A 23,372-nucleotide genomic window follows, 5' to 3' on the forward strand; every position below is an offset into this window, starting at 1 on the left:
TGTACTGAGAGGGTAATTTCATGTATTTAATCTGTGCTGTAACTGATCAAGGAACAGTGGTGATAAAGCTTTACTGTGGATTTAGACTGTGTGGTTTGTGACGATACAGCAGAGTGTAAATCCTTCAGCCCACGATGTTGTGCCAATCAGATCAGATACCATTTATTGACATGTAATAAAACAGAAATGTAATTTTACACAAATACCCTTTAGTTTGCCATATTTTCCATTAGTATTCAACATTTCCCTACCTCACTCCCATAACCTATTTATCTTACATCCATGGGCCTATCTTTAGGCCCTTTTATGGAGAATGTAAAGACAGAGATTCTCCATCTTGACATCGCTGCACTTACCTCCATAAAAGGTCTGAAGACGGAAGGACTGCTGGAATCAGCTCCAGCTTCTTGCTGCCTAGGGGGATACATTTAAAGGTAGTGTAGTCGCTCCACCACCTCCGTAAAAGGAACGTCGCTGAAAGTAGCTGCAAAGGGGAGGACCGATGATGTCACAATGATGACATCAAAATGATGTCATCAGCCTGTGACCCAAGCACGATTTTTAAAGTGAAAAATCACAATGTTGGAGAAACTCAGCAGGTGAACAGAGTAAAAAACACACATTGCTGGACTCATCTGCGAACTTGGTGCTTTCACTTCCCGGTGCATATATTTGACGTCTCGCTTTGCATCACTCACCCTACCTCCCTCAGCTCTGGAAGCCAGCTCCCGACTCAGCAGTGCATAAAGGCAATGTGGAATCCACACTATAGGATATCACCATGAAAAGTAAAATGGCTTTTTTTAAAAAAAAACTTGAGCCGGTTTTAATGTGGAGTTTTACCATAAAAAAGCCTATTGTTCCAACCTCCACCATCAACCCGGCAATGGATTCCAGGTAACCAACACTCTCCGTATTAAAAACATCCCTGACATCTCCCCTAAACTTTTCTCCACTCATCTTAAACTGATGTCTTCTGATGCTTTGGTCACCCTGTGAAAAAAGGTGCTGACTGTCCACCACCCTCATAATTTTAGGTCTCATCTGCTTGATAAAGCCAGAGAGGACATTTCTTTTCTGTCTAATCTATAATACACCTAACCATGAAGTACTGAACGCAACAAAAGATTTACTTTTATTAAGTTTCTAACATATATTATATCAACCTATAAATGCTTGGTGCAAAATAGTAAGTGCTCATTCATCTGCATGTGAATTGTGACTGAGATGTGAATTCTATGAGAGAGTTCTGCTGTAGATATAACCTAAGGGCATGCTCAGAATGAAGTGTGAGAAAGGGTGGGTGGAGGGGACGGGGGCGGGGGTGTGAGTTGCTCTCAATGCCACAGGGCGATGGCATTTCCTCTGAAAAACAGAGACCAATTGTGCTGACCAAGAGCTGGCAGTTCTGTATGTATGGTGAAGCACTGAGGACCAAGAATCCCAGTGAGGGTCTACATTATTTTCATCGTAACCTTCAGCTTCACACCAGAGAGGGTTGTTTATAAGCAACACCCCCATCATTTCAGAGGGCCCTGACCCTTGAGAAGTTAAGTGCCTTATTTCATTATATTTGTTTACCTTATTTAAATATTTTCAATTATTTGTTAGTACAGTATTTTAAAGAGCATTTTTATTTTTTGTTTTAAAATTTCCTTTCAGCAGATACATTTAAAAAACATTGAATTTTCAATGTCTTTCAGGGTGTTCCCATGACAGAGCCTCACCATAGAACATAAATATATAAAATGGCGCAAATACTCTGTAAATCAGGTCATATCTGTTACAAAAGAAACAGAGCTCATGTTTCAGGTTGAAGACCTTTCACCAGAGCTGGGAACGAGAGCAAAGCAGCTGGTTATGTTGCAGGCGGGTGGGGACTGGTGTGTCTCTGATCGGGTAAGATCAGAGTAACCATGGGGATAAGCTATAAACAGGGTTATATGGTTAATGGGTGAACTGGAATAATCCGAGAGTGAGAAGATAAAATAACATTGATGAAAGGATATAGGTGTTACGAAATGCAGAATTGGAAGACGTGACTGGCAGGTTCAGATAACATGTCATCCACTCCTAGAGGAGAAAAAAAGGGAGAATGCAGAAGATGATACAATATCACATTGCACAAGTGAGACAGACAGAAATTAACAACTTAAGTTGCTTTCAATCCAAATACCTGCAAGGTGCCCAGATGGGAGGATGGATCCTGACACAAGCGATAGCAGATGCTGGAATCTGGAGCAAATAACAAAGTGTAAGAACAGTGGTTCCCAACCTTTTATTTTCCACTCACATACGATTTTAAGTATTCCCTATGCCATAAGTGTTCTGTGATTAGTAAGTGATTGCTTAAGGTGGTCTGTGAGTAGGAAGACCCAATTATTACTGAAATAGTTTGCTTGAGAAAAATTGTCATTGGCCCATTTCCTTTGGAGTTATGAAACCGTGCACATAACGAGTCAATTTGGAATGATTAAAACAGTGGTTTTCAAACTTTTCTTTCCACCCACATACCACCTTAAGCAATCCTTTATTAATCACAGAGCACTTATGGCATAGGGAATACTTAAAATGGTATGTGAGTGGAAAGGAAAAGGTTGGGAACCACTGTGTTAGAAGAATTTAGTAGGTGGAGCAGCATCTGTGGAGGGAGGGGGAAAATTATCGATTATGGTTTTTGGACTGCAGGCATGTAACAGCACAATCAGCGATTTTTGCTGTAACCTAGGCAGTCGACAAAGGAAAATGCAGGAATTTGGAGTCAATTCCTGCACCACGGTTTAACCTGCAGGACCCCCTACTACTTTTTGGAGGAAACCTGCCATCTAAATCGCACCATGAAACTCGCGTCATGAATTCGACGTCCAGCTGATGATGCAGGACACTTTGCTCCATGTAAAAGCACCGGGAATTAGCGTGCACAGGAACTTAAAGCGTGCAGTGAAAATGCCCACAAGTTGATTTATTATGTTAATTTCTGTTTAATTTTTCCAACATTGCTGTAAAGATCCTGCATCAGGTCTGAAAGAGAAGAGTGAGAATAGCCTGTGTAAAGAAGAGAGAGGGGACAGTAGGTGGACAGAAGAGGGGTGAGGGATGATGATGAACAGATGGGGCCAGGTGGGTGAGGAAGAAGAGTGGAATTTGGAAGCAGAAACAGGCGGGAGATAGGTGGAAGCTGTCAAGGAGATAAAAAGACATGGAGCCAGGTTGAGGAGTGAATAGGAGGGTAAAGGTGGAGACAGCTGCTGATGGGCTACAAATACAGGAATCTGATACATAAGGAAAGTGATAATGGGAACTGCCCTTTGAAACCAAATGGCTGAGGGGTATGGGTAATAGGTGAGTGGAACACGATGAAGGAGGGGATCAAAATGGGAGCTGGTGTCTGGAGAAGCAAAATGGGAAAGGGAACAAAAAAAAGGTGCTCTGCCAACCTGTCGCCTTGTCTACACTTGGTTTAACTGATATGGTGAAAGTTGCATCTTTCAGCAGTGGGAAGGAGAGAGGGGTGGGGGGCAAGTTATAGCCAGAAATGATGATGCAACAGATGTATGTGGAAGTGAAAGATGGGGACGAAGGTTTGTTCTGTTTAGAGGAAACAGAAGCAAGTGCAGAAGTCTGGGAACAGAAATGTAAGAGCGAACTTCATAAATCACAGTAAAAGAGAGCCACGTTTCTTGAAGGAGGCCATTTCTGATGATTTGAAATGAAAACCACATCTTGACAGCAGATACAGTGGAGACCAAGAAACTAGGAGAAAGGGATGGCTTCCTTACAATAGACAGAGGAGGAGGAGGTATAGTCTGGGTAGCTGTGGGAATCAGTGGGTTTATAGTATTGGATAGTTTGTCTCCTGAAATAGAGACAGAGAGATGTGGACGAAGGGGAGCAATGTTAGAAATTATCCATAGGATCGAAATTAGTAGCAAAGATGATAAAATTAAAGAGTTCTGCACATCTGTAGAAAGCAGCATCAATGCAGGCATAAATGTAGTGGAGAAGGACATGGTTTCAGTGTAGGCTTGGAATAAGGAATGTCCCAGTTGCCAAGAAAAAAGCATGCAAAGCTGGTCTCGTGAATTGTGAAAGTGAGAGGAATGAAGAGAAGTAGTTCAGGGTAACGGAAAGTTCTGACCGGGGATAAGAGTGTTGAGGGAGGGGAATTGTTTGGATTTTTGTTGCAGAATACTTTAATACTTTTCTGAAGGGGATGGATGTCCATAAAGGCTGGACATCCATAATGAAGATGAGGTAATGAGGACCAGGGAATCAGAAGCTGTCAAAATAATGAAAGGTATATGAGGTGACCCAATTTAGATGGGAAAAGATTGGATAAGGGGAGCAGGATAGGGTCAAGGTATGTAGCAGTTAGTGCAATGAAGTTACAGTGCCAGTGACCTGGATTCGAATCCAGTGCTGTCTGTAAGGAGTTTGTATGTTTTCCCTGTGTTTGTGTGGGCTTCCTCCAGGTGCTCCGGTTTCCTCCCACCATTCAAAAACGTACCGGGGTTGTAGGTCAATAGGGTGTAATTGGACGGCATGGAATCGTGGGTCAAATGGACCTGTTACTGTGCTGTATGTTTAAATTTAAAGTTTATAAGTTCAATGGGGCAAGAGCAAGCAAAAGTAATGGAAGGTAAAAATGCTGTTCCTCAAACTTGCATTGGCCTCTTTGCAGCAATGGAGGAGACCACAGATCAATAGGTCAGTGTTGGAGAGGGATGCAGACTGAAGGCAGCAGTTCTTCAAAGTCCTCATCCAATCTGTGTTTGGTCTCCCAAATATAGTAGAACAACTGTTTTCAGTCTGAAGTGATAGCCTGAGCTTCTCTTTGGTTGAAAGAGGATATTTATATATGGAAATAATATGTGACATTTTAGAAAAGCAAAACCAAAGGCCTCAAATTTAAATTGCTGCCCAAGCCTTAGTTCCAACCTCTTTCTGTGTTTGACTGGAATGCTTCAAGTCTCAGTGGTGAGAGCATTAAACTAGTTTTGACCAATGCCATGCTTGATGAGAAACGCTGGCTAGAACACTCGAGATTGCTTTATTTTTCATGTGACCCATATTGTGTCTGAGAGTCAACATTAAATGATTAGATAAAGTGCTCTATTGAGCAAATGACCTGCTTCAAGCTATGCTTATGCCAAGAATTTAATATTTCTGAAAATTGTACATCTATTTTGAGGTTTTGTTGTGAACCTGGATCAGTTTTTAAACATTTTTTTTGTAACTATTGAGTTAGGAATGCTAAGCTTTTTTTTTCAGTTGGTATATTGCCTATATACTATATTACATTAATTAATATAATTTAAAAATATTTAATATTACTGGAAAAAAAGGGACTGACTGACCAGGTGCGTGACATCAGCGAGGAGAGTGGAGGAGCTTAAAAAGGTAAGAACTTTTTGTAGGATTTAATTTCTGATTTGAACTGAATGCAGGGCAGCCATTTGGAGAGACAGTTAATCTAGTGAAGGAAATTTAATTTTTATTATTGAGAAAAAGAAGGACCGACTGTGCAGGCACGTGATGTCAGCGAGGTGAGCGGGATAAATTAGTAGATTAGTGGGGTACTTGAGTTAATTGGCAAGGACAATTAAATAGAGGAGTAGTTGGATGAGCGGCCAGTGAATGAGTGGCCCAGTGAAGGAGTGGAGAGTTCAACTTTTGGCTCGCGAGGCTTTAGTGAGTAAAGGATAAGGAAGAGCTTCCAGTGAAGTAAGGTTGTTAAGTTCATTTTAATTAATCCATTTTAATTTAAGAGTAGGTAATGAAGGCATTTGAGGTAGTCCAGTGCTCTGATTGCAGGATGTGGGAGGTCGGGGACAGCACAAAAGTTCCTGATAACTATGCCTGCAAAAGGTGCATACAGATGCAGTACCTGTGAGACTGAGTTAGGGAATTGAAGTTGCAGCTGGATGAGCTTCATATTATAAGGGAGGCAGAGGCAATCATAGATAAGAGTTACAGGGAGACAATCCATCAGCAGACAGGTGTCAGTTAACTGAGTGACTGTGAGGAAAGGGAAGGAGGGAGACAAGACAGACAGTGCAGAGTACCCCTGTGGTCATTCACCTCAATAATAAATATACTGTTTTAGATACTGTTGGGAGGTGGGGGACAATCTACCAAGCACAAGTCATGGTGGTCAGCCTCTTGCACAGGGGCTGCCCCCTTGGCTCAGTAGGAAAGACGGGAAAAGTGGAGAGCTCTTGTAATTGGGGACTCATTGGTTAAGAGAGTAGATAGGAGGTTTGCTGGATAAGATCAAGGCTCCTGGATGGTATGTTGCCTCCCAGGAGCCAGGGTCAGGGATGTCTCTGATCAAGTACACAGCATTCTGGAGGGGCAGGGCGAGCAGCCAGATGTCGTGTTCCACATGGGGACTAATGACATAGATTGAAGTGGGGATGAAGTCCTGAAGAAAGAATATAGAGTTAGGGAAGAAGTTAAAAAGCAGGGCCTCAAGGATTGCTGCCTGTGCCACATGCTAGAGAGGGTAGGAACAGGAAAGAGTGGTGGATGAATGCTTGGCTAAATAGTTGGTGCAGGGAGCATGGTTCACATTTATGGATCATTGGGATCTCTTCTGGGCAAGGTCTGTCCTGTACAAAAAGAATGGGCTGCACCTGAATTGGAAAGGGACCAGTATCCTGGCAGGCAAGTTTGCTTGATCTGATGGAGAGGGTTTAAACTAGTTTGACGGGGGTGGAGGGTGGGGGTTGGGGGTGGGTGGGAATCAGAATGAGAGTGCAGAGATTAAGGTAGAAGGACAACTAGATTTGAAGGGAGAAAGGAACCAGATTGTTAAAATTAATGGAGAGGGGGTAGAAAAAGTAGATGGTTATTAAAAGAGTGAATGTGGGGGACATTCTCTCAAGAGTATATATTTCAATACAAGGAGCGTGGTAAGTAAGGTGGATAAGCTTAGAACATGGATTGACACATGGAAATATGATATTGTAGCCATTAGTGAATTTTGGTTGCAGGAGGGATATGATTGGCAGCTAAATGTTCCAGGATTCCATTGCTTTAGGCATGATAGAACGGGGGGGGGGGGGGGGGTAAAAGGTGGAGGAGACACATTGCTTGTTCAAAAAAACATTACAGTGGTGCAATGACAGGATAGATTGGAGGGTTCGACAAGGGAGGCTTTTGGGTGGAAGTGAGGAATGGGAAAGGGATGAAAACTCTAATGGGGGTGTATTAGAGACCACCTAATAGGCTGAGGGAATTAGAGGAGCACATTTGAAAGGAGATAGTATTATATGTGTAGGTGGTGATTGAAGGAGATTTTAACTTTCCACACATTGACTGGGACACCCATACTGTAAAAGGACTGGATGGATTGGAATTTGTCAAATGTGTTCAGGACAGTTTTCTAAATCAAAACATAGAAGAACCGACTAGAGAGGGGGCAGTATTGGATCTCCTATTAGCGAACGAGATAGGTCATGTGACAGAGATTTGTGTTGGGGAATACTTTGGGTCTAGTGATCATAATATTATTAGTTTTGGCTCAATAATGGAGAGGATAAGACTGGCCTAAGGTTGAGATTCTTAATTGGAATAAGGCTAATATTGAGGAGATGCAAAAGGATTTAGGTGTGGATTGGGAAATTTATTTTTGGGGAAGGTGCAACAGATAAATGGAGCATATACAAAGGGAAAATTTTGTGAATAGTGATTCAGTAGGTCCCTGTGAGGATTAAAGGAAAGGTTAGAAAATATAGGGAACCTTGGTTTTCAAGGGATATTGGGAATTAGGTTCAGAGGAAGAAAGATGTGGACAATAGATATAGACATAAAGGGAACAGATGAGGTGCTTGAGGAATATAAAGAGTACCAAAAAAATCCTAAGAAAGAAATTAGAAGGGCTAAAAGGAAAGATGAGGCTGCTTTGGCAGGCAAGGTAAAAAAAAAATCCAAAGGGTTTCTACAGGTACATTAAAAGTTAAAAAAAAATGAGGTCAGGGAAAACAATGAGGAAATAGTACTGGCTATTTAAAAGAGAATAAATCTCCAGGTCCTGTCAAGATATTCCCTAGGTCCTTGAGGGAGGTTAGTGTACAAATAGTGGGGGCCCTAACAGAAATATTTAAAATGTTATTTAGGCATGGGGGAGGTGCCAGAGGATTGGAGGGTAGCTCATGTTGTTCCGCTGTTTTAAAAAGGGTCTAAAAATAAACCTGGTAATTATAGGCCTGTGTCTCTGATATTGGTGGTAGGTAAATTGATGGAAGTTATTCTTAGAGATGGTATATACAATTATTTGGATAGACAGGGACTGATTAAGAGTAGTCATTATGGTTTGGTGCATAGTAGATCATGGTTAACAAATTTTATAGAGTTTTTCGAGGAGGTTACTAAGAAGGTTGTGAATGTTGTCTATATTGACTTCAGTAAGGCCTTTGACAAGGTTCTGCATAAGAGGTTAGTTAGGAGGGTTCGATCATTAGGTATTAATATTGAAGTAGTGAAATGGGAGATACCAGAGAGTAGTGGTAGAAAATTGCTTATCAAATTGGAGGCCGATGATGAGTGGTGCCCCAGGGTTCATTGTTGTTTGTCATATATATTAATGATCTAGATAATAGTGTGGTAAATTGGATTAGTAAATATGCAGATTGGTGGTGTTGTGGACACTGAAGAAGGTTATCAAAGCTTGCAGTGGGATATAGGGCAGTTAGAAGAGTGGGCTGAAAGATGGCAGATGAAGTTTAAAACTGATGAATATGGGGTGCTACATTTTGGTGGGACTAATTGGGAAAGGTCATACACATTAAATGGTAGACAATTGAGGAGTGCCATAGAACAAAGGGATTTAGGAATTCTGGTACATAATTCCCTGAAAGTTGAGTCACATGTGGTGAAGAAAGCGTTTGGTATGTTGGCCCTCATAAATCAGAGTATTGAATACAGGAGTTTGGATGCCATGCTAATGTTGTATAAAGCATTGGTGAGGCCAAATTTTGAATATTGTGTGCAGTTTTGTTTGTCGAATTATAAGAGGGACATCAACAAAATAGAGAGAGTGCAGAGAAGATTTACAAGAATGTTGCCTGGATTTCAGGGTTTGAGTTACAGGGAAAGGTTAAACAAGCTAGGTCTTTATTCCCTGGAGCATGTAAGATTGAAGAGTGATTTGATAGAAGTATTTAAAATTATGAGGGGGAAAGACAGAGTAAATGTGGATAGGCTTTTTCCAATGAGAGTGGGGGAGATTCAAACAAGAGGACATGGATTGATATTAAAGGGAGAAAGTGTAAGGGAAACGTGAGGGGGAATTTCTTCACTCAGTGGGAGTGTGGAATGAGCTTCCAGCCTAAGTGGAGGATGTGGGCTCAATTTTAATATTTAAGGAAAGGTTGGATAGGTATATAGACGAGAGAGGCATGGAAAGTTATGGACTTGGTGTGGGTCAATGGGACGAGGTGGGAGAAAGTGTTCGGCATGGACTAGAAGGGCCGAATTGGCCTGTTTCTATGGTTATATATGTTTGATTACATTTTTGGACTCTAGCCCAGTCTAGTTTATTTGATTTGAATGCAACTTTATGCATTCCAGCCTAAAATTTCTGTTAGACTTGAAGCTAATGTTTAAATCTGTGCAGAACATTTCAGGTGTTTCTTTGATCAATGTTGCAAGAGTTAATCTGAAGGTGGAGCACAGTCCAAGTACACATTGGGCTCTGGGACTATTGATACCATGAGAAAAGTAAGGAGGTTCGTGAAACAAGGTTCATAAAACAAAGGATTGTCTTGACTTTTCTCCTCCTCACCTGAGTGTGAAGTTTGGCTTGCTTCTCTAAATCTACACCAAATCTGAACACATCATCAAGATTTGATGTCAGCAAGCCATGCTCTCTGCAAGGGGATTCAGCTTTCTAAATTGTCTCTCACAGACAAAGCAGATTGAGTTGAAATGTTGTTCATTTGTCTCCCAGAATGTCTTGGTTGGGGAAGGTTCATCAGTCATACTCATTGGCAAGCATAAGGCCATGAGGCTGTTAATCTTTCCAAATGAATAGGGATCGGTACAAACTCCAGAAATTTGATTCTGTGCAAGTTGTAACATCTGCTCATCCCTCACAGGGAAATAATAGTGAAGGGAAATTTATGATTGAAGTTATCCTCTGCCTTAACTTTGCACCCATTTGCCTAGCTGGTGAAAGGAGAGTTGGGAAGTGACAAGATGCCCATTCTAGAGGGAAAGAAATGAACTTTTAAGCACTCATTGTTTGATGGGAACATTGCATTGAATTGCCCTCTCTGTTGAAGTTCAGGTTCAAGTTTATTATCACCCAGTTCTACAAGTACAAACTGACAAAACAGCATTCTACAGCCCTCAGTGCAAAAACATGCATACAGACATAACGCACATATAGAAAAACAATACATACTCAGTATGTATATGCTTAAATTAAAAAAATATTGTTAAATCAATAGTAGAGTCTTGGAGGGTTGTATAAGCAGTTCATCCATTGTTCAGCAGGCTCACTGCCTGTTGGAAGCAGCTGTTCCTCAGCCTGGTGTTTCTTCCTCTGATCCTCCTGTATCTCTTTTCCAATAGGAGTAGCTGGAAGATGCAGTGCGTTGGGTGGTAGGGGTGTTCAACAATTTTGTAAGCCCTCTTCAGAAAATGATCCTGGTATATCACATCGATAGGGGGGTGGATGGAGAGACCCCAGTGATCCTCTCTACCTCTCTTAGGCTCCTGTAGATTGATCTCAATCTATTGTGTTACAGGCCCAGAGGACCCTAAAACCGAGCAGCAATAGAAATTCACCAAGAAAAATGGTTACTTAAGCAAAAGTTTATTTTAATGATCTTTAAACATGAAAGCAGGATCAAAGTATTTACCTTAACCCATTCTAATTCTAAGAAACACGTGTATGAAATGTGTGTTTAAGTTGAGAAAAGTTATTCGATTCATAGTCCAATCTCCCTTCTCGCTCCTCCAAGTTCACCTGTATCAGGCAATTCTTATTCTGTGCACAGAATTTAACATTTATGAATCTTCACCAGGCTTTGGTTATTGAAAAGTAAATGGTTACCACTCAGGAAGTTCCTGTCAGTTTTCAGAAAGAGATTTGTTGCTTGTTGGACACAATCTGATTCCTTCCGATCAGCCATTTCAGTGTCTTGCCGAAGTAACTTGCCCCATCAGGGTTTTCCAGATGATAGGCTCTTTCTTTCAGGTCACCACAGAGTTCCTTTTCTGTTTCCCATATCTTAGGCAAAACATTATACAGTCAGTCATCTCCTCCTGTATGGACCACAAGGGCTTTGAACAGGCTGAACTAAGAACTCAAAACCTGTCTTCAAAATGGGGGTTTTCCACAAGCTTGACAACTTGTCATGTTCCAGTCCCAGCTGCTGCTGCTGAACTGTAGAACTGAAATCTCTCTCTCTCTCTCTCTGTCTCTCTCTCTGTCTCTCTGTCTCTCTGTCTCTGTCTCTGTCTCTGTCTCTCTCTATCAGAGAAAACCACATGACCCTCTTACCCTCTTAGAACAGCAAACTGCATTCAGACAGATTATGGCACCGGACCCAATCTTCTGAGTTCGTTCATCTGTTGCATTCCAAAGTAATAATCCATTACTCCACAGTAATGAACACCTACTTGTGAAGTCCTTCAGTAAAGCAGTTTCCATTGTCTTTACAAAGGTACTAGGAGCATGTCTTGAGCAGAGCTCTGGCATTTTAAATGAGATCTGTTTTTATGAAATGTTTCTGTTTGCTTGTGACCTACACTAAAAAAAGCCCACAATTTATCTCCTTTAAAACAAATCTATATATAATATAAAATATAACATAATCCATCACAATTGTGAATTAATAGCTCTTTGTCCAGGTGATCATAGGGACCCCATAATTGCCCACGTGGATTTCTTGTTCTTGGTAACTATCCAGTCCTATCAAATCATACCAGGCAAATATCAACATTTGGTGGGGGCGGTGGGGGGGGGGGAAAGAGGTTGGGGAGGGTGAAACATAACAGTGGTGGAAATCTGCAGCCTACAGACACAATTGGAAAGGGTAGCAAAGAGATACAGTTCCATCTGTTATTAATGGGCATGACTGTGCTCTGTAATCACAAACTTGTTGCAAAGAGCTATTAGAATCTAATTTCATTTGACAAAGATATACTGGAGTATTTTCTTTAGGTTTAGCCACCGAGATACCAATCAGCACCAAGTCCTTGTGATTCTGAACTGAAAAATCTCTTGTTTCATATTACAGAAATCTTCCGAGGTCTCATTTTTGTTTAGACCCGATACAGATATAATACATACATTAATCATCATATCAAATAAAGTTAGCATAAGGCTCTACAGGAACTCCCCACTGTGTCTAACGCACTGTGAAAAATCTAATTCATCATCGCTGTGTAGATAAATCAATGTGTGAAGTCTGCAGTCAAACAACTTCATTTGCGCAGCTGTGCACAAATCAGCTCAGCAGGAGAAGCAATAATCTTTCATTTCAAATCCCTTTTTTATTGCACTGTGTTTTTTCTAAGGTGAAGGAAGCTAGTTATAAATGTTCTGGTCAAATAATTATCCGACATGGACCAATTTCAGAATATAAGCAGTCAATTTTATGACAGTAGTAATCGCTTACTGTTTGATTAATTACACTTCCAGCACCAATGTCATCCCCTCCCCCGACTATAATAAAATTCTACAACTCATCTTACTGTCTCTCTAGCTGGACAAACAGAAGCCAAACTTGAACTGAAAGAAGACTCCCACCTGAAGCAACTAAATAATGGTTCCTGATTTAAGCATGTCTATTAAAACCAGCGCTGGAGAAAAAGAGCAGTAGCGGGCATGTTGAGAATGTAGGCATGAAACATTTAGACCTGGATTTAGAAAAACAATATTTCAGTGCATGAACCAAATCCTTCAAATTTAACCTGCTGATCCTGGTGAAAATTAGGTCCTGCAGCATTCCATGTTTGAATAATTTTTGGTTTGCTCACAAATCAGGCCCTACTTGCCTGAGATCTGTAAGCAAAAAATAAAAAGCATGGAACTAAACAGAGTCATGGGATTTAGTGACCCAATTGCATCACAAGAATGTTTACCTAGTTCTAGTCCATCTGCTGAAAGGACTGGAAGGCTCAGATAAAAGTGATAACCAGGAGGACCTTAGCAGCATTGTATAATAAATGTAAATCTATCTGAGAACATTTATGGTTTAATAAATTGTTTGTGTATGACTGTGACAGTGGAGTTTGTAGAATCTTTGAATACACTTGGCACTTTGAGCTCCTCATGTGTTTCAGTCTGTAAACTTGAATTGTCATTAGCTTCTTTGTGAAACGGATAATTACATGGGAGTGAATTGGAGAGGTATGACCCTAGTGCGGGGAAGTGGGACAAAAGAAGAGCACATTATTCGGCATGGATAAGCTGGGCCTGTGGGTCTGTTTGCATGTTATAAGACTACAGTTCTATTACTGTTAGTTAAATAGATCACAGAGTATACATGACTTAGACAGGTGGCAGGGCAGAATGGTGAAGAATCCCAATCAAAAGGAATGAAGTCATTGGGGGTTTTTGGTGACCAGGTGGTTGTAATGGTACGGTGAATCTGAAAAGCTCATGATTAATCACAACAAATCTGAGATCTAAAAGAAGAAAGTTAGCACAGGGGGAATATTTTCCAACGAAAAAAGAGAAGTTGAGTGAGAGTTGAAGTGGATGTCAGTACAATTGGTGTTCTGGTCACAATATGGTTGTATTGGAAATCTTGGCAGTTACAACAAAGCACAGGAATCCTTCAATGGATGTATCAAATGGACAGAAATGATCATCAAAATACAAGGTAAGGATGGAACTGTTTTAGTTTTAGTTTAGTTTATTTGTTTTGTTATGGACCCTGGGCAATTTTATTTTCGGACCAGGGTCAACAGCTGCTGTGAAGCGCTGAAGTAGCGCTGGAAAAGCTGACAGCTGCGTGGGAAGCACTGAAACAGCGCTGAGAAACTGACAGCTGTCAGTGTGAGAGCCACACAATGGAAGCCGGTGGGCTCACAGAGAGTGCGCCCACTGTAGTCAGCCTCTCTCCACCACTCAGGAGGGCTGAAGGCATGCACTGGGGCAGTTGAAGAGCCCAGCACACTGAGTTTTGAACTGGCTGGATGGTTAGCTGGTTGGAGGGCAGTCTGTCAGATGGTCGGTCTGTGTATGCATGCTCACCTGGCAGCTTCATCAAACAAGAGGCTGAGTTGCTTTGTTCACGGGCGCTAGCACGTTACAGTCTGTCAGTGAGCTCACCCAGTAGCTTCAGTGGGAGAAAGGAGACTGAGCTGCTTTGTTCACGGATGCAAATATTGTTGTCCTGACAGCAGTTTGCACCACTCTGAAAACCTGTGTATGTGTCACTCAACCTGGGCTGCCCCAATCCCCTTCCAAGAGGAGGACTTTGTGTGACAGGGGTCACTTGATGACCCAAAACAGGGTGTTCAGAGGAAAAGACTTGTATGACATGTTAATCTGTTATTAAATTTTGTGTTAAACTTAACTCATATGTTTATGCATCTCTCAGTTGTTGCTGGTGAGGCATAACAATTTACGTCTGATGATAGCTTGATGGAACTCAATGGATCATAAAACCTCAGAACTGGTTCCTCTATGAGAAATTTCTTCAGTTCGCTCCATGACTTTTCGTGTTCATGATTTCGCTCCCATTCAATGTTCTTTTCTGTTAGTCTTCTCAATGGAGCCATGTTTTCTGAGAGGTTGGATATGAATTTACCCACTTAGTTGACCATTCCATTTTACCTCTGTACGTCCTTTTTGCATTGTGGCCTTGGCATGTTCCCAATGGCGGACACCTTTCTGGGATCTGGTCTGATGCCCTCACTGCCTACAAATGTTAGTTCTGTAACCCCGAGCATACATTTCTCTAGTCATCTTCAGGTTTGCTTTCCTTGTTGCTTCCAGCACTTTCCTTAGTCTCTAAGGAAGCTGAGTAGGCCTGACAGGCCAGATGGCCAACTGTTCCTATTATTTATAATGTTCTTTTTTGATCTCACTGCTGCCTTCATCTTCATAAATTGAGATGAATTGTGCAGCCTCTTAGATTTGACTGTCCATGAAAATGTGTCATCTTTTTATATTTGTTTCATGATGGCATGCATGCCTTTACCCCAATCAATGGGTCAACAACAGAGGCACTCTTAGCAAACACTGCCTTGTCAAGTTTTCAAACTTACTCATCTCATTGTTATACTTGACCTTTTAAAAAAAAAGTTCACTGAGGATAAAGCTAATCTTCACAATTTATTGGAAATTTCAACCTACTTTGACTGAACCAAGGTCACTAAACCTCATTGTTAAGTTTCAATATGCTGATAATATTTGCATATGCTCAGAGACCAAACTTCAAGCCGTGGTTGACCTGTTTTGTGAAGTATAGATCAGAATGGACATTACACACTACTACAAGACAAATGTTTTTTTTTACCAACCTGAACCCACTGCCTTCTGACAATTAAGATTCATGTCAAGACCCTGGAAATATAGACCACTTCCATATCTTTAGAGACAGCTTATCACATGCAAATATCAGTGATAAAATTTATAATTTCCTTGAATGCAATAGTATATAGTCACTTCAATTCATATTCTCTGGTCATGTTCAAAACTAGATAAGTTCTGGAAAGATGTTTTTGAAACCCTAACAAAAGCTCTAGGATTAGAACTTTAACCAAATCTATTTACAGCTGTTTTTGGAATCATACCACTGGAGACTGGAGCCTGCTTCTTTTTTTGGATTAGTTAGAGGGCATTTTGTAATAAAAATTAAATTTTTTCTCTCTTTTTTCTTTTAGTTTTAAAAAAGGAGAAGAAATTTATGGTTTATATATCTATGTTAAATACTAATATGTTCTTTTTCTTATACACTTGTAAATACATGAATGTATATCCTCTTGTTCAATATAACTCAATAAACAGAATGAAAAAGAAAGAATGCAATAGTACAAACAGCCTTTGTTTCATGGAGAGAATAGGTTTGCAGATCAAGACCTCAGTCCTGGCAAATACCACAGGTAGCAGGAATGCCTCCTTTCATTTATACTGCAGAAATATGGTCCATCACCTCAAGATACTGTACCAGAAAGAAGCCAACAACACTCTCCCTGCAAAATGTTCTAAATTCAGTCAGTTCTGTTGGCAGTCCATGCCATTTTTATGCTTAACAGCAGACTCCTAAAGAGAACATTTAATTCTGACCTTCTCATTGGATGAGATTACCAGGCAGACAGAGTCAATAATTCAAAGATGTACTGAACACCTCCTCTACAAAACGCAACATCCTTACTGACCTTCCAGAATCACTGGCTCATGTTTGCTTGAAATGGAAAAGTATCCAGTGCCCACAAAAACACACAGGACCCCTATTTCAATGGCAGAAGGAGTACACTAACACTCAAACTGCCCTCTAGCTATCCCATCACCTCCCGCCCCATCTGTGGCATAGACTGCATTAAGAATATGGCGTGACCAACATTCTTCTCTATGTATGATTTCCAGGTAATTTACTAAAGTTTCCAATCTGAAGCTGTAACCAGTCATGCATATTATTACTTTTTATAATTATGGAATGATAAAAATCAATTGTATGGCCCCTCAGTGTCTTAACTTGATTATTCTACACAAATCAGAGTGGCAACTCCATTTTCTGATCAATGGTAACTCTTAGGATATTAACAGAAGGGGATTGAGTGATAATAATGCCTTTGAATTTCTTCTTAAGGTCAATTAAGGATCAATAAATGCTTTGCCAATTTTACATGCTTTTACATGATAGAGGAATTAGGGGATATGGGGAGAAGGCAGGTAGGTGGAGTGAGGTCATAAATAAGATCAGCCATGATCTTACTGAATGGCGGAGAAGGCTCGATGAGCCATTTTGGCCTACTTCCTATGTTCCTATGTTAAATTCCATCTATATTAACCTGTGAATAAAGAAAAGCATGTATATGCTTTACAAAAACATTTTACCTTGTAATTTCCAGGGTATTATGGACATTTGAGTTCTTTCATATCCAGTATGTTATTTTGTTGACACAAAACAAACCACCCACTCACCCAAAGTGGGATACCCGCAGTTGACAATTTCAGACTGCAGCTTAGATGGTTGAAACTATTGATTTTAATCGACTCTTCCAGAGGGATCATGCAGTGTTCAGATATTGAAAACTTGAAAACAAGCTGAGAGACCTTGGAGAAGTAACAGTGAAACATGACATTAAGGCTCTATAGTATGTATATTGAATTTTATCCATGGAACATCAACTGTGTGTTAAATTAGACTGTGACACCACTTTGCCAATATGCTGAAACATTTCTGCCTTCATTATTACGGTATTGATAACACCTTAATTTTCTTTCATTTTCTATGGGAGAACATGTGGTTCCTAGTTTACCTCATTGTCAACAGTTTGGAGAACAAGAAATGTAATGAAAGTATCAAATACACATTTTACTGTTAAGTACAAGAAAACAAAAAATAGCTGGATTTACATTGCACCATGCTAACTTTCTCAGAAATGTCATAAAGTGCCGCAGGCAATGAATTGCTTTGACATAAATTGACTGCATTGAACTAAGCAAAACATGGGAACCGTTGTGACCATATTACCGTTTAAACTCAGACAACAACACACTTGCATTTTCTGCTCCATCCCACGCCTGCACCACTTTGTGTATTCTTTCACGTGAAACTGCATCGGAGGTATGGTTCATTAACATTGACATGTGACTCTTGGGGTGAATGCATCATTTGTCCTGATTCATTTCCCTCATTATGCATACACTATTATGCAGGCATAAACACTTCTATGCATAATATTCCAAATAATACAAGTCTATAGGGATCATTTCCGACTTAAATGGAACACTATTCACTGGAAACCTCAAAAACATAGATATTAAAATACATGTGGGACATGAAGCCCTTGTCTTGTGCAGATATCTATTGGAATAGTTTATTTGAAATGATGAAATAGTAACATTAATATGGGCAGGTGCCAGTTTATTCAATAGCAAACTGACAGATTTAGACCACTTTACATTTAGATCTGTACTTGTAAACTGTAGGCGAACAGATTCATTAAAAAACAATCCCATTTCATCATTCATTCAGCTATTCTGCCAAAAATAAGTTTGACATTTTGTTACATTGTAGAAAAAATATTACTAAAGTTACTGGAGCGTATTCTAAGTTTGGTCCTTTGTAATTTTGCACTTTTAAAATTATTAGCCAAGGCCTTTAGAAGTCTATGCCATGGTGCAATTAGACAAAGCTTTTGTGAAATGGTGCCAAGGGAAAGGTAATGGAAATTAACAGGAAACAGTTACTTAGAATTCCAACTGGAGTGTATACGAAAGAGTTTAATGGCGATATTTGAAAACATTTTTGATTTCATAAGAAGATTGGTTGATTCTAAGTGTCAACTGATAGTAAATGACTAAAAGATTATGGCATATACAGCCCAAAGTTCACCAGGATAAAGGCTCCTGATGCTGAACAAATGGGGGAATAATTAAAATGATTTAATTGCCCAGGTGTAACCTTAATTTTTTCTGCTTTTCTGCCCTTGAGAAATTTACTTCCATCTCATTAAAAAAAAAACTTCCTCTTCCAGTAGACACTGAGGGATCCTGGGAGCTATAAAATTATTGTAGTAAAGTTGGAAAAATGGGGAGGTGTGATAAGAGATGTGTAGCAAACTGTTAAACAGAGGACATTTATGTGGTATGAAAGATAATCAGTTGCAGCAGGAGTTTAGGAGGCCTGAAGCTTAACTCCAGATAACCTGTTGAAATTTCACCTGTAAGGTGGCAATACCGCTGAAGCACAGGAGTCGAAAATGTGGCACTTACTCTTTCTGAGCATTTCGATAATATATCTAAAGTGTGTAATACCCAGATGCTTTGTACTTTCGAGACAAACAAAAGGGCTGTTGGTTGGATTCCGATGGAAACACAGCTTTATTCTCTCACACACACACACAGCTAATCTTGCAATACTTCATAGGCTCTAACAATATGTCCGAGTCCCAGTCTCTCTTGGGGATGGTCACAGACATCTTCACTGGACTCCTGGACTCTGTTCTTCTCCAAGATTGGTCTTCTACTTCAGGTGGAGTCAGATCAGTCTTCATCCCCTTGCTTAGAGTAAGCTGGCCCTGGTTCTCACTTCCTTCACTGCTAACAAGCAGGGCAGAGTTATCATCTCACAGGCTTCATTGCTGTCTACCAGGACGGAGTTATCACTCCTTCTGTCTTCACTGCATATTAGCAAAACAGAATTATTGTGCCAAGTACAAACACAATGCTGGAGAAACTCAGCAGGTCAGACTGTGCACTTTATACTGTTTAGCAAAGATAAAGATACATAATCAATGTTTCAGGCTTGAGCCTTTCATTAATGTATGAGCAAGATGTAGGGAGGAACCTCATTAAAATGGTATGGGTAGGGGCCAGGGGAGGAGCACAGACCCACAGGCAGAAGGTAATAGGGAGGGAGGGCACACCAACAAATGGGGGAGAGGGATAGATCTGTGAATGGAAAGGACAGGGGGTGGAGAGTTGGAGGAAGAAAGAGAGAGGAATGGGAAAGTGAGGGAGAATGAGGAGTGGATTAACAGAAACCAGAGGTCGATGTGCCCAGATGGAATATTACGCATTGTAGTAATGGGAGCACCGGATGCAGTAGATGACTCCTGCAGATTCACAAGTGAAGTGTTGCTTTTCTTGGAAGGGCTATTTGGGGCACTGAGAAGGGAGGAGGTGTGGGTGCAAGTGTGACTTCCTGCAGCCAGGGGGGAAGGTGCCAAGGGGACAATTGGTGGGAAAGGATGAGTGGACAAGGGAATCATGGAGGGAGCGGACCCTAAGGAAGGTGAACAAGGGAAGAGAGACTAGTGGGGGAATCATGTTGTAGGTGATGGAACTTGTGGAGGATGGTATGGTGGTAGCTGAGGACAAGGGGAATCCTATTGTTGTTGCATCTCAGGGCAGATGAACAGGAAAAGGAGGAGTTGTGGGTAAGGGCTGAGTTGATGATAGTAGAGGGAAAGCCACATTTATGGAAGAAGGAGGATATTTCAGATGATCTGAACTGGAAGACCTCATCTTGTATTACAGATTGTGCCATGTCTTGCTGATGGATGGCCAGTCATACTCCGGCTATGATCTTCCATTAAGTTCTCTTCAGTTGCCCAATCAGAGGTAAAGTGGGAGAGCCACTGCTATCAATTTCAAGGGATAATGAGTTTAGGGGGGAACCAATTCAAGCCTTCAAGTGAGGAGCTACAGCACCATTCCATCTGCCTTGGTATTGTTAATGAATCCATGGACCACTGCTTATTTTTAAAAATCAATAATTGATCAAAGGTGGTTAGTAAGTCTCACAAACCTGCCCTTATGTCCAGCCCAGCAAGATTGTGGATTGAAACTTCCACAAGTGTTTGGGATCAGTTTGGTCAAGGATGCCATGATTCTCAGATGTCTGTTTTTCTTGGCCACATAAGCATATTCTCTTTAGTTTGGAGATGTTCAGACCTTTGTGTCTTAATGTGGGATGGATTCACCAATGAAACAACCAGTAACAGTTTTAATCATCCAAGTCATCAAATTTGAAAACAAGGGGAATGTGAAAGAAATACAAGAGCGTGGTGGAGGAGTGAGTAATAAATTGGTGAGACATTGTCAGATGGGGATGATGGCAATAGTTTGCTTGTATATTTGCTTGATCGCATTAAAAAAACTAGCAAAGAAACAAAAGAATTTTATGCCCACAGTATTTCTCTGCATATATTTTTTGTGATTATCTCAAAGGTCTTTACAGTCAATTAGGCTCTTTTGAATGATGATGCTATTATCTGCAGGAAATGCAGCAAATAATTGGTAAACAACAAGATTTCACATTAAGGCGCACTGATGACAGATTCACCTCTTTCAGTAACGCTGAAGAAGGTACAACTATTGACCAAATCTCCAGGCATAACTCCCCTCTCTTCATTGAATCTTCAACATCCCCTTGGGAGATTATGCACAGTGTCAGTATAACGTTTCACATGAAAGAAGGCAGGCAAGCCTTCCATACTGCACTGATGGTTATCCTTGTGCTGTGACAATCTCTTGTGGGAGACACAATCTCTGACTTTAAAATAGAGGTGGTTCTGCATCTACAACAAAGAGCACATTAGCAAGAGGATAAAATAGATTTGGGATACAATATTTACAATGTTAGAAACTTTTATTGAAAGACATCTAAATTGTCCATTTGATCTAAGGCCAGAATATTGTCAAACTGAGGATCAGTAAATGGATGACAAGATGTTGTTTTCATTGGTTAGAGAGAAAAGCAAGTTGTAAGTCAGAACTTAGAGAATGAAAATATTTGAAAAAAAGGTAATAATTGAAGATGCTAATGGATACTCTTCTCCCTTCCACCCCAGCCCCCCCCCCACGTCTTCTCCTTGTCTTCATTTCCCCTATCCCCTCCTCATCCCCATTCTCTCTCATTTCTTTTTTTAAAAAAAATTCTACCTCTAATGAGCATGGTATTCTAAAGTTCACAGGAAGCAGATATCAGAAAGGCCTCACCTCACATGATTAATTACAACAATTGTCCTGTGATTTTTTTTAACTTAGGCAATTACTCAAATCTGACGCGATGGCTGCAGTCTTCTAATCAGCATGAATTAAGAGGCAGATGAAAGGGACAATGATGCTTTTTTATGGTTCTGGCTGGCACTGCAATTTAAAACTATCAGGTATCAGGCCTGCAAAAACATGTTTTGAAAGCTGTGATGTACGATAGCGGATTGAAAAGATGTGTTCACTAATTATACGTTACAGATTTATTAAATAAAGAAGAAAACCCTTCAGTTAAATATATACTAGAGTGGAATTAGGGTTCTGACCTCATAACAGCATCGCTGTGTGCTGTTCTCTACAATTGCGCTTGACCACAGGGTGTGGATAATGAAGACCTGAAGAAGGCACATGCCATTTGTCACAGATGAATTAGCATATCTATATGACATTTCTCCATAATATGTTTACATGCCTTTACTCATTTGTTTCCTTGAATAATACAATTTCTAGCCAGTCTAATTCTTCCTGCTGTTACAGAACCCTGCAAGTAAATCCAAGATAACAGCAACAAGATTAATTTTGCTGGTCCTCTATCTTAGTGTTGTTCTACATAATTTACTGTTTGGCCTTCTGTCAGCAACCTTAACTTCCCTGTATAAATCCATGAACTTTGGAGATGAATGATCAAATGATTGCCTGATGTTCTGCTAGTAAGTGTACCGTCTGATCAGCTTGCCCATGAAACATCCACAGAGGTGACCTAGGACATTCAGAGAATTATGAGTCCTGTGAAAGCATACAGACTTTTTAAATGTGACTTTGATTTTATTCTCGGATAATCATACTTTTATAAACAAGGTGAAGCAAGTAGACCAATGGTTCTCAATCTTTTTCTTTCCACTCACAGTAATCCTGCCATAGGTGCTCTGTGATTAGTAAGGGATTGCTTAAGGTGGTATGTGGGTGGAAAGAAAAAGGTTGAAAACCACTATTTTAATCGTACCCAATTGACTCACTATGTGCATGGTTTCATAACTCCAAAGGAAATTGGCCATTAACAATTTTTCTCAAGCAAAATATTTCAGTCACAATTGGGTCTAGAGCAGTGATTCTCAACCTTCCCTTCCCACTCACATCCCATCTTAAGCAAACCCTTACTAATCACAGAGCACCTATGGCATAAGGATTACTTAAAGTGGTATGTGAGTGCAAAGAAAAAGGTTGAGAACCACTGAAGTGGACAGTGAGGTGTATGCAATAATTACTCACAATGGTGAAGCAGTATTTGGACAGAGCCATAGGTACTTTATAGAAGTCCTGTTGCACTCTCCAGCTTTATTATTAAATGCAATATTATTTTGGCAAGTAAGAAATGGTGGAGTAAGAGAGGTAATGCACCATCAATTACTCGAAAGACTATGGTAGAGACTATAGTAGGCTTTTATTCACTTAAGAACACAAGCACATCCCTACTGTTCAGTTGTCCTGCACTGAACTGCAGGGGGCTGTGGAACAGTCACCTTTATACAGGAGCCTGTGGGAAGGGGCCAAAGATACAACCAGCCAAAAGGTGTGCCCAACCAGACAATTATACGTAACAATGGTTTATCACAGTCACCCCATGTTTTTAAAAATGAGTCCATTGGGGTGAAGGGGGATTTACAAGGTTACAATTCAGTCACAAGTTCAGTCTTTTAGGTGGTCTGGTCATTCACTGGGACCATCTTAGCAGTGATTG

General features: G+C 40.4%; 1 long non-coding RNA gene across 1 annotated transcript in view; it reads right to left on the minus strand.

Annotated features, from left to right (window-relative positions):
- Window positions 1–1,706: 1,706 nt before the first annotated feature.
- The window catches only part of LOC138740427 (uncharacterized), a 135,867-nt gene continuing 114,201 nt past the window's right edge, over window positions 1,707–23,372 (minus strand). Inside the window, exons 5-6 of the long non-coding RNA XR_011342902.1 lie at window positions 2,177–2,235; window positions 1,707–2,073 (exon numbers count right to left, since the gene is read on the minus strand). This is a non-coding gene — a long non-coding RNA (uncharacterized lncRNA). The remainder of the gene's footprint in view (window positions 2,074–2,176; window positions 2,236–23,372) is intronic.

The sequence above is a fragment of the Narcine bancroftii genome, chromosome 8 (genome assembly GCF_036971445.1).
Source record: "Narcine bancroftii isolate sNarBan1 chromosome 8, sNarBan1.hap1, whole genome shotgun sequence".
NCBI lineage: Eukaryota > Metazoa > Chordata > Chondrichthyes > Torpediniformes > Narcinidae > Narcine > Narcine bancroftii.